The 12055-nt window shown below is 43.0% G+C and overlaps 1 protein-coding gene across 2 annotated transcripts in view; it reads left to right on the plus strand.

Moving 5' to 3' along the window:
* LOC8053126 overlaps window positions 1–6006 on the plus strand; it is a 141833-nt gene extending 135827 nt beyond the window's left edge. For both annotated transcript variants that reach the window (XR_003916967.4, XM_029969749.4), the window contains exon 5: window positions 1249–6006. The gene's annotated coding sequence lies outside the window, so the exon portion shown is untranslated. The remainder of the gene's footprint in view (window positions 1–1248) is intronic.
* The last annotated feature ends 6049 nt before the right edge of the window (window positions 6007–12055 follow it).

A 12055-nucleotide genomic window follows, 5' to 3' on the forward strand; every position in this document is an offset into this window, starting at 1 on the left:
CAGCTGAGGCAAGACGTTCCCTTTAAATGACGTTAACCAGTAAAGTGCTTAGTACATTTTTGAGGAAGGAGTGACGGTATTTAGTTACTTTATTTCACCAATGTGTACATGTCCGAGTTCGACTCAAACGTCACTTTCTGTTTCCATCTATCTCAAGCTCTTCCTCTTTCTTTTTCTGATTTAAATTAAAAAAAAAAAAAAAAAAAAAAACTGTTTGTTTCGAGTATACTGTGCCTGGCCTATTATGGTTTATTTGAAGCTTTCAGTGCCCTTTTGTTTGTTTAGGACTAGGAAAAAAATCTCGCTATAGGTTTTTAAAATAATTATAATAAGAGGTGAAAGTAAAGCAAAATTTGTCACGAATCCTCTTGTTTCATCCTTTTTTTGTTTTCGTACGTTCTTTGTGTGCTTTTCTATTATAAGCGCATATTTTGTTATATACCCTTTAATAAGATGTAAACGTATGAACAAATTTGGAGCCCACCTTCAGCGAGATTAAATGTAACTTCGAAAGGAAAAATACCAATTCCACAAGAAAAAAAAAATTGTTTTCTACATTTTTAGTTGATATTGGATACCTTTCACCTGTATTAATATATTAATGGTTTATTTCAAAGCACCTAAGTCATCTAAACCAGGAAAGTACGCGTCTAAGAGCTTCCTTAATTTACATTTGAATAATTGCAACGAGGGAGGCCCTGTTTCATATTCATACCCAACTTTCTTGGACATCAACACCTCGGAGCACGCACTAAAATGAGAATTTCAACTGAACAACAAGAGACATCGGAATGTTCCCGGAGAATATTTTAGATGACAGTCATAAAATGTCAATATATGCAGTAATTAAACTTTTGGATGCGTATAGTTTTTATTCCGGTACTTTACAAATATATTTGAATTGAATCCAATAGGTTACATTCACAAAATCATCAATTTCTGATTTTTTTTTTTTTACAGGAGATCGTAATTTTCTCAAGGACTGTAATGTATGATAGAGCGCAAATAAATTATAATTTTGATATTTCCTTGAAAAAAATTTTATTCCACAAAATGTCCGGCCCAGAAAGTTGGCCTTTTTGTTTTTGTTTTCTTTTTCGGTTGTTACATTAAATCCGCTTGTAATTTCACATTTATCCTACGTCCCGGCTTATCTCGTTTGTGCTAATCTCAACGACTTTCTGATCTGAATGTATTGAATAAATACGTAGCAAATAAATTATATAAAAAATCATTTTTCTGTTCCAGGTTTGGCACCCACCCTCTCTCTCTCTCTGGGCCAGGCAGGATGACACTCCACCAGTTTCGCAAGTCAGCGCCCAGCACCATTGTGAATATGTGTATAAGGACAAGCATAACGATACAAGAATCTGTGCATAAGGACAACCGGACAATACAAGAATCTGTGCATACGGACAACGAAGCGAGCGTTTTCTTTTTTTTTTTTTTTTCCGGGACCGCAAAACCTTCGATGACTGACCAAGCAAGGAAAGCGACCTTCAAGGTTCTAGGAAGTGTTGCGTCTTGCGGTGTTCTCACTGCAGTATTTTACGACTTCAGCGGCTGTCTATAGATAAGGTACAGGGAACTTCGTGTTGCATTCTAAACCCACACAGTGCTTGAAACGCAAAAGTGAGCAGTCAAGGCTCGCACTTAACTGGATCTTTTTACAGACCTGAAGTTTCTTCTCTGAAGTTATTTCGTGGTTTATTTTATGATTTAGACTTCCTTCATTTAAGCGAAATGATATGCGTTTGCGCCGTGTAATTTTAAGAGGATAAACATCAAAATCACGGATCATACGTTTCTCCCAGATACAAAAAGAAAAATGACGAAGTCCCCATAAGATCACAGAACTGCAATGTCAGAAAGATTGAGTCATTTTCTGCAATAACTACTCGCTCCTAGCATTTAGTCGTAAATATGTTTCATATGGGGAACTGCGATAGTGCATTATTTCTATCTTAGTTAGGTACTCCGTTGAAGGAGGTGCTAGCTGCTAACCTCCAGTTTAAAAGTTAACAAAAATTTCCTTAGCCAGAATCATCACATAATTTTTTTTTCAAACAAATGGTGACAAGTACCATGCTAGCGGCAGCGACTTGACAGATTAATTAACATGCATTATTTCATGGCATTTGCGCATTATAGCAGTGCAACAAGCAAAACGTGTACCAGCAATTCAAAAATCGATTGTTATTCGCCCAGCATTTTGCGTTTCGGAGGCTTTCACTATGGCTACCTTGTTTAGCGACAGATTATGTCAACTGTTCTCACTCGGTTAAAAAACTGCCGATTGTAATTCAAACTTGTAGGCAAGGTCACAACGACTGATAACTGCAAACTCCCCTTTATTAGAGTTAGTTTTATACAATTTTTTTTTTGTAACATATTTACAGGCCTCCAGTTTAGAGCATACAGACTTATTCAATAAGATTTTCATTTGTCAGCATTCGTCAGCGTTTCATAGTAGCTGAGATTTTTCAATATCCTGTTATTTATCAATTTGTTTTGTTACTATTTGCGTAAGCTTTGTTTTTGTTATATTAACAGTTGCAAACTAATGAACATCATCTAAAAGGGACTTGAGAAAAAAAAAAAAAAAAAACATGTTGCGTCTTTCTGGGAAATTGCATCGACTTTATCACAAGTGAACACTTACAAATGCTGACGTCAAAGAATTACGTTTGTTTGCGATGTGCAACATGCGAACACTTCTGTGTCAATACGAGTATTCTACAGACAAGTGAGTGGAGGTACGACTAGTGTACATAGGCGAGAAGATTGTTCCAATGGCGTGACTACGCTGTGGTATTCTGACGACGTTGTACATAGCTACCTGGGAACAAGATGTATTGTGAATGTCACCTCGGCATGAATGAACTAATGTGTGTCCAAAGTGTGTGTGAATGTGTGTGAGTTCAAGTGTTTTATGAATCGCTTAAGATGTGATCGTCGAACCCTGCCCACACGCAGTGAGGCTGCTGAGCAACATACAATTCTCAAGCGTACTGTAGGAGCATGCTATTAAAAACAAATCTACTTAGCTGTTTTCCAAAACAAATTCTTTAATGTCTTTAGTTTATAATGCTTTATTAGTAGGCTATGCTAATTAGTGGTTTGTTAGTTTCTACCAGTGAGGAACTAGAAGCTCCAGTAATGTGTCTCTCCTTAGTTATATGCAGCATTGAAACATCAATAGAATAATTAATGTGATCCCGGCTTTAGCCCTTTTCTTTATTGGTGCCATAATAGAAGCCATTAATGTTATATTTTCCTCGGATGTTAACTCAACTGTAAGCCTTTGAACACTGTTTAATTTTGCGCTCTAAAGTAAAAAATTAAGAATTCAATAGAATGTTAATATACGAGAAAACATTTTTGAACATCAGATACGTTGTGAAAAACCTTTTACAACGTTTTGACATGCAAAAGCAAAGTTAGTTATTTTTATTATTAGAAATCTTAGCTTGTTAATAGTGAAATCATGTTTCAAAGCTAATTTCGGTGTGAAACAAAGAAAACCAAAGTGCAACGGAGAAACGCACTTGCGGGGATATTCCTCGATGCATTTCCTGCAGCTTTACAGCGCGCTTGAACGAACTCATTTGCATATTATAACGTGCATGTTTTATTCACACTTAGCTAGTCATTTGAAGTCGTTGGTTCCGTTACAGCTCAGGGTGTGTGATAAGACCCGTCGGCTGATTACTTTTCCTGAATATTTTTAGACCCCCCCTCCCTTATTTTTTCTAATCGTGTCTTTAATTTTAAAGGGCTACTTGAAGTGATATCTATTCTACCCGCGCGTGCCATGTGCGAGATGCTCAATCTTCGTTCTAAGCTCGAGCGAGACTCGGGAGTCGGTAAAAGCCGAAGTAACATATACTTTTCGAACCGTCGCTCTATAACGAGCAAAACATTACATCTTAGAAATGAAACGCACAATTCTTAGTAAACGAGCTGACCAATAAAAAAAAAAACGAAAAGTGGACACCTTCATTTGAATCGATAGATTGCAAAGGCGCAGTTTCCGAACAAAAAAGCTTTCCCATGGAGTATGAATAGGATTCCGCGTTTTCGGAGTTTATTTCTCGTGAAATTCGGAGGGTTTTTGTTTTCGAACTTCATTTTTCTCTGAAAATTCGGTGTTTATTGGAGTTTACTTGTCTTGAATTTCTCATTCTTTAAAATTGAAAGTTTAATTTACTAAGTTCCCAATTATTAAAAAAACAAAAATCCGGGTACCATGACCCGTTGTTCCGAAGGGACCTTGACGAGCTAAGAGGCAAAATCCTTTTGTCAGTAGTTCGAGACTTCCAATGAAAATGAAGTGGCATTTCCTCAGTACCACTAACCCTGTGCTTTTATAAAGTGTTTTTTTTTTTTTTTTTGGTCGTTGTGATTTCTAAAGTATGAGTTTTACGGGTAAATCGGATTTGATGGACAATTTACCGGCGAGGGATTTAGAGATTTTTTTTTCTCTCCAGGTTTATTCGAAAACACGGAACCCTAGGTATGTACACAATCCGAGCAAGGAAAGCAACCTTCAAGGCTGGTTTCCTTGCTCAAGGCTGAAAAATATGTCTTAAGCACATTTCGCGTGCCTAGGTCATGTTCCGTGTTACAGCGCAGAGACTGTTTTCAGGGTCTAAAGGTATTTTCAGTCTCCCCATTCGGCGAGTTGCCTCCGTGAGTTGCAGCGATTGGCTGTCCCGTTTGATTTGCGAGAAAGTGGATACACTGAGTTAGTTCGAGTGTATCGTCACCGAGAGCCTGAAAAAACGCAGGGTATGGCTTATATTAGGGTTTCTTGCTTTCGGCAAATACCGATAAATACCGAAAATGAACCCCCGTAACGGTTTTATGGAACTCGGGGAAAATGAAAAATTTATGAATTGGGGCCGTCATCGACTGAGAAAAGTCAGAGCTACGAGGAAGAAAAATTAGTGTTTAGTTTCATTTTACGTTAACCCTAAGTAGAACCCCCACAGAACTGTCCGTGAGGCTGTTTCATTCTTCGAAACCACATCGCCTATCCCATTTTCATTTCTTTACGGCATAAACACGTTCTCTCTAAGTATTCATAACGTGACCTATGTTCTCCGAAGGTTGGGAAATCCCATTCCCGTGTCTTATTTTCTGAAACGTAAATCCCGATAAACGCCGATTTTTTTTTTTTTTTCTGACTCCGAATATTGACACTCAAAACCACCGAATCTGTGGGAAAAAAATGAACTCCGAAAAAGCACCCCCGATATTGAAGAAAAATAAACCCCGAAAACAGGCTTCTCGCTTCGCGATTGATAGACAACTTGGGCGGTCTTGCCGGCCAATGCTGCATCCTCATTGGCTGGCTGCTGAGCAGCCAATGGGAATGCTCGCTCGGGACATTGCCACGCCCTGCGTTTTTTAAGCTGGCACGTGACCGTACAGGAGGCTGTGAAGATTACCAAAATACTGCAAAAGACACACACGACGCACCCAGATATGTGCTCAGTCTTACTGGCGACGCCATGACACCATTTTAGGCGAAACAGATGTTTTTTGTTTTTTTTTCACGTGTTACCAACCTTGACTTCTTTCGCGAGGTTACATAAACATTAAGATACGTGACACTTGAAGTAGCCCTTTAGAAGTATAAATAGACAGTGCGAAAACAACAATGTAACGGGCCCATATGCTTATGGCTGCAATGTATACGTAGATTTTTTTTTTTTTTTTTTTTGTGAAGATGCGTGACTGTGTCGTGTGCGTGGATCCCGCCCTAGGAAATAAAACACACAAAAAACAACTCGGTTGTCGCGTGACGACCGCCTAACCAGTATACATGTGTACTATAATATCACCACTGCTGTTCTTTGAATACGAGATATCTATTTTAATGTATCATACACCATCCTTACCCCAGTTGGTGCGACAAAAAAAGAAATAAAATCCTTTTCCGTAGATGGGAGGGGCAAAGGGCCCGCTCTTACGGGGAAGTAAAATAAAAATGCTTTGAAATAAAGAGGTCCCTGCGTGCTTACTCGACGGATCGACGGTGGCGCCAGCCAGCGAGCAGTTGGAGAACCTCAAAAGGTACGGCGCGGTACAGCGATCTGGGCGCTCTCTGTCAGTGTGATTCTGAACAGATGTTCAGTGTGATTCTAAACATACAGACTACCATAACTTCGGTCTTTGTTGCCATGGCAATCGCCATTTTGGCCCTTTTAAATCTTCGAAGCTTGAAAGGGCTTTTACAAAACTAGAAGTGCCAAGATCTCTGAAACTGAAAGAGTTCCTCGTCAATGTAAGCGTCTTTGACACAGTGTATGCAATCAACTTAACAATTATGCTATCTCCACAGATATCTTACAATTATATTGCTTTTCTTACGTACCGTTTGTACGAATAATAACCGCACTTATGAGCAAGGCCTGTGCGTCTGCTTCTCCGCAGAGCACGGGATAGTGAATCACCGCGATCGGCAGAAAAATCGCAGCGATTTACGAGGCAGAGATTACGCCTTCACGCGAAATTGCTATCTGCTCCGATCGCATTTTTACCGAGAATCCTGTTCTCGACCTTGTTATTCGCTGCGTTTTTTTTACGCAGAACGCGATGATTGGCTGTACATGTGCTCTGCAGGAAAGTAGGCGCCAGGGCCTTGTTCATAAGAAGTGCAGCTATCCCTCGAGCAAATAGGGTATTTCAAGACAGGGAAATTATGTTTCAATGTCCTCGAGCATCAACACCACATGTTGTGGCAGCACGAAGATGTACGCTTGTCTCGCCGGTGTGTGGACAGCAACATCTCGGTATAGCAGAAACGCCTCTATAAAGCCATCCGTCTCCAGCGAATTTAATTGGCTCACCGAGAACAGAGAGGTCGAAGAGAATGTGCTCATTCCATGAACCAAAATGGCGACCGCATACGGCGGGGAGCTTGGCGCTACTTTTCCAGTATCCACTGACTTTAATCTCGCCCATACACACAAATGACGTCACAGGAGCCGGTGTGACGTCAAAGGCGGAGGCGTTTGCAGACGATCGAGGCTTTTGGCACCTCCTCGCACCTCGTATTGCAGACGCGCTTACCAACCACGTGACCTCGATTGAACAGTTGGACACACTCTGTTACATAGGCTATCTATGTCGCTGTCGTCGGGGGTCTCCCAGTTCCTGGCTGCTGTAACTTCCGTGTACTGTCAAGTTGGAGAAAGACCTGCAGCAGAACAGGCGTCCGCCATGTCCACCACCGCATGCTGTGATACCGCTAGGTTCGTGACCGGCGACATAAGACTTCTATGACGTCATCAGGCGGAAGTCGAGGAACCACTTCTTGGGGAACGCGGTAAACACATCAGTCCGATACGCATTCCAGGCACTGTACCTCTACACGTATAGCGATGACCAAAAGGCATGACGAAGCACACTTTGCAGGAACAAAATGAAGTCTTGGATTAGCTCTGATGCCGCCCATGCAGACAGGTGGACTGATGCAGAAAGTGTCAACCCTTCTTACGCTTGGGCGAATCAAGCTTGAGCCCGGAAAATTCCAAAGAGAAAGAACCGTGTCGTCGTCACCAACGAAATACATCGACCAAATTGTTTTCGCTATAGCGGAGCGACAGGTAGCTTCATCTTCTTGGCAAACTGACTATACATTCAAGCAACCAATTCGAATTCTCGGTTTTCTCAGAGATCTGCTTAGAGTTCTACTAAAGTATAAAATGAAATAGGGGGATGTTCACTTCTAGTCCCCATACAATTGATACCAACATCAAGCGGTTTCACTGACTTTAAAGCGGAGCAAGCGAAACCGTTTCATGTTGGTGCTGGACTTTCTAAGTCCAGCACCAAATTAAAGTAACCGCCGAGTGCGGAATATTTCATAAAGAAAACATCCCTCGTACAGGCATAACAGTTCATTCTTTCATTTAGAGGCCTTCCTTAAAAAGCCTTCCACAAAAAGAAAGGGGGTGGGGGGGGGTCAGTGCAACACTATTCGTCTTTCCTGTTAAAGAGTGGCGGCAAGTAAATTAAAGAGTGGCGGCAAGGCAGAGAAGATTGATGTTGACGAGCGACCATGCTTTTGTTGGTCAGGCACAGGAACGCATGAAAAACCTAATGAAAGAGGATTACCCACTGGAGAAAAGGAACTTTCGGGATGTACAATACTACGTAGGGTTGAAAAGGAGTTGAGAAACTTAGTCTTTACAGCATCTCTTGACGGATAAGACAGGAAGTTTTGCTTTTCTTCCTGACCCCATATTCAGAAAAAAACAGAGTGCACAGTGGAAGACCTTTTCACTGAAAGTGATCAAAACGTCACAAGTGTGCAAGGGAATGATTTGCAAAGAACTCATGGAGGCTGAATTTGCCAAATGGGAGGCAGAATGAAAGGTGCTCGCCGTTTAAAGTTGAGTATTAAATTTTTCTTAAAAGGTTACGAGCCGTGATCGACGAGGGCGGAACTTGGCAAAAGTTCGTGCAGGAGTTTAGACAGAACTGTTTTCCGGTTATGTTTTTGGAGAGCATTTTGTCGTTCGGGAATACGGAGGAACTGATCGAATCTTTGGGGGCACACCATGCATGGCGGGCATCGGTTGGTGTTTTCTATGGGCATCAAGAACCCTTGGGGAAGAGAATCCCAATGAAACGAGTCAAAGAACAGGTGGAGCAAACTCTTGTCAAGTTGCAGTCCGGGGCAGGAATTTTGGTTGACAGTTCTCTGGACATTCTAGACTTCTATTTGCAATCGACGGTAGTTGAGTATAGTGGACGTAAGTTTTTGCAAAAAGAGGGTGTGTGTATTGTCTCAGCTGTAGCGTCGATTTTATTGGAGACTTGTTTGAACATTCAGATTCGAGGGTTTTGGATTTTCTTGTGGAGATATATCTGAAATGGTGGGCTTCGTCTGGCGTCACGTTGATGACATTTTGGTTGGCACCATTCAGGAAGAGTTAGAAAAAGATCTGGAGCTAGCAGTCAGGAATGCCGCGCCAGAGTTGGAGTTCACTGTCCAAAGGGCAAAAGATGGCAACCTACAGTTTCTAGACCTACAGATTCACGCCACAGATGGATTATGCTGGAAATACGGAAAGCTGAGGCCGGAACCTAGCCTCCCGCGCTTGAATTGCCACTCAAAAACTTAAATGCGGCATTATACGATTGCCGATCGGCAACGCCGTAGGCAATCAGTTGGGTCGAATAAAGGCCCGTTCACACACTTGCGACTCCTTAGATCCAAGAGCCCTAAAACCTTTTAAAATCTCTTACGACGGGAGAACACACCGACACGCTGGCGCCATCTCTGCGGTGACCTTGGAACTACATTTCACTAGAGCGAAGGTTTGGCGGTATTTGCGAGGTCAAATGGGCGTACTACTTGTGCGAAATGTTCGTCTATAACAGTGACAAAAGTTCTTTCGAGTCAAAAAAGAAAGAATGAGGCGCAAAAAAAAAATTGAAAATATACGGGACGGCCCATTGTTCCTCTGCTACCCGATATGTGGTGCCAGTGTGTCCTCTCGTCGTAAGAGATTTTAGGAGGTTTCAAGGCACTCGGTGTTAAAGGGGCACTGACACCCCAAAGGTCGTATTTATTTTTATTGTCTAAAACGATGCAAGTTGCAGCCATGGACACGCGAAAAAAACCGCATCGCGAAAAAAAATTTTCCCGCGCGCACGCGCGCCTTTTTATTTTTGGCGTTTGATTTTCCCGCCTCTCGCCTCCTCGCTTCTTTTGATCGGTGACGTCAAAAATCAGGAAATTTAGAAGCTTTGTAGGCGGCATCTTTATAACATTTAATGACGGCAATCCTAAAACATGTTTTTTAACGCAATTGCGAACGCACTACGGCCCTTCTTTTTGAAATACCAAAAATCGGGAGTTCGTTGTGGTGCCGTCTCCTGGATTTGTATCCTCCAACGGAAAACAGGCGACACCGCTCAAAACCGGTCCGCCGCAACGCCGGTGCTAGCCGGCGCTCGCTCCTTTCCTCCTCGCTTTGGGTCGCCATGGCAACAGCAGGGAGTGGTGACAGGAAAGGGGACTCTCAGGTCTCCGCAATTTTTGACGTCAAGGCACCGGCGCCGATCGCGCGGGAACTTCGAATTCGGCATTTGGAAATTGTTTTTTTACTTCACGAATACTGAATTCCCAAATTTCAAATTTTGAGGGTAATGTCCCGGCATCGTTTTCGACCGTTTCGGAAAATAAAAAAAAATATGATTTTGATGTGTCAGTGCCCTTAAGAAGTCGCAACTGTGTGAACGTGCCTTAACGAGAGCGTTTTTTTACACGATTTCATAGCCGGAGAGATTAAAGAAACTTGTGATGGGAACCAGTGGCGTAGTCAGGGGGGAGGTTGATGGGACTCCAGCCCCCCACCTCGCCCCCCCCCCCCCTTTCCCGATATACAGCCGACCCTATGATATGCACATGCATCCCCCCCCCCCCCCTCTGCACCCCAAGTCATGAACATCCCAGTCCCCTCAGCCCCCCCTCCCTCCCCTCAAAAATACAAAAAAGAAAACATTTCTGTCTACACTATTGAGGGGAACATACGGGAACTAAGGAATATCGATCTCCGGAGCCACGGAAGGACAGTAGAGTGCTTATTCCTTATCACCATGAGATCACATTACCCAAAGGCATGTGCGAAGAAGTTTGGTGCCAACCTGGTTTTTGAGAGATATTTTAGATTGGATCGCTTGACTCCTTTTTCAGAAACCCCGGATCAATGAAAAAAAAGAAAAAGGCAGAGGGATAGATCGATTTTGTGCGATATCGGGGTGGTGTACGAGGTGCGGTTGAAGTGTGGGTTCAGCTATGTAGGCCAAACCAAAAGGTGTGCCAATAAGAGATTGACAGAGCACAAAATAAATGTAAAAATCAGCTAACCTCCTTCAGAAATATCTAAGCACCTAAGCGAATGTACAAACCGTTCCCCGGCCTCAAAAAAGTGAGGATTAGACGCTAAGGATTAGGACGTCTGGCAACGGCATTAGTCAAGTTACAGTGTACACTGATCTCTATTGCAGTACATTGACGGTGTCAGTGACTCAGCGAACGGTGTAGTCAAGCGTCGTTGCAAGTAAGCGCCGAGGGAGGCAGATACGGCGGAGCCGGTTTGACCTTCGATATCTGAGCGTTGTTGACGCGAGAATCTGTTTCGTCCCTTGTTGGAGAGGCGGTGGTATTTCCTGCCTTAGGCGAACTTGGATCGTACAAGGTTTGAGGGAAGAAGGGATAAAGGAAGAGGGGAAGTGCTGGAAGGAGCAAAACCGTAGGTGGCGGGTGGCATATTTATCTGTCTGTCAGGGTGTCCGGAACCGGGAAGGGGGCGGGGGGCAGTGGTTCCGGAGCCCCTGCTGTTTGTGAAATAAAGTGTTTTTAGCTGCGTTTTAACACTAGGTTGTTTCAGTTGAGTTTTCGTCCTTGTCTTTGTTTCTCCAGTCTTGGGTTTACCAAGCAAAGCAAAAAATTATTGTGTGTATGTTTATACAGCCGGACGTTAGACTGCCTCAGTGGGCGTCTGGTGTCTCAGCTGTAGATGAGCAATTTAGCCAGCGCGGTACAACCGCTAACCTTGTGCACTACGCAGTAGTGATTCAGGACCGCACGCCGGTACGATGCTCATCCAGATCGAAACAGGCAGAAGTGGGGATTGAACCCAGGATTCCATGGGTTCTGCAGCGCGAGCTTTCGCTCCACATGCTAAACCCGGTGGCGCTAGCCCATTCAGCCACCGATACCCCCTTGGGTTTACCAAAATGCTCATGTTTGTGCTTGCACCCTTGCACTTTCAAGCGCACGAAGTCACAAGAACAATAGGTTGTGTCGATACTTCAACGAAATTTCAAATATACCAGCCGTGTTCAAAAGTAGGTTGAATATGATCCACAATATCCGTAAATGACAATCCCACGTTTGTATTTTGAGCCTGGTGGCTATATTTTTCGTTATAAACGGCCCACACTGGCAAGCGCTCAATGAACAGCCAGCGGAGAGCACGTGACATCCAACGCAATCGTGACGTAGTTCGTCTCGGGACGAGCAAAGCTA

This window comes from Ixodes scapularis, unplaced genomic scaffold (genome assembly GCF_016920785.2).
Source record: "Ixodes scapularis isolate PalLabHiFi unplaced genomic scaffold, ASM1692078v2 PGA_scaffold6__148_contigs__length_123643588, whole genome shotgun sequence".
NCBI classification, from domain to species: domain Eukaryota; kingdom Metazoa; phylum Arthropoda; class Arachnida; order Ixodida; family Ixodidae; genus Ixodes; species Ixodes scapularis.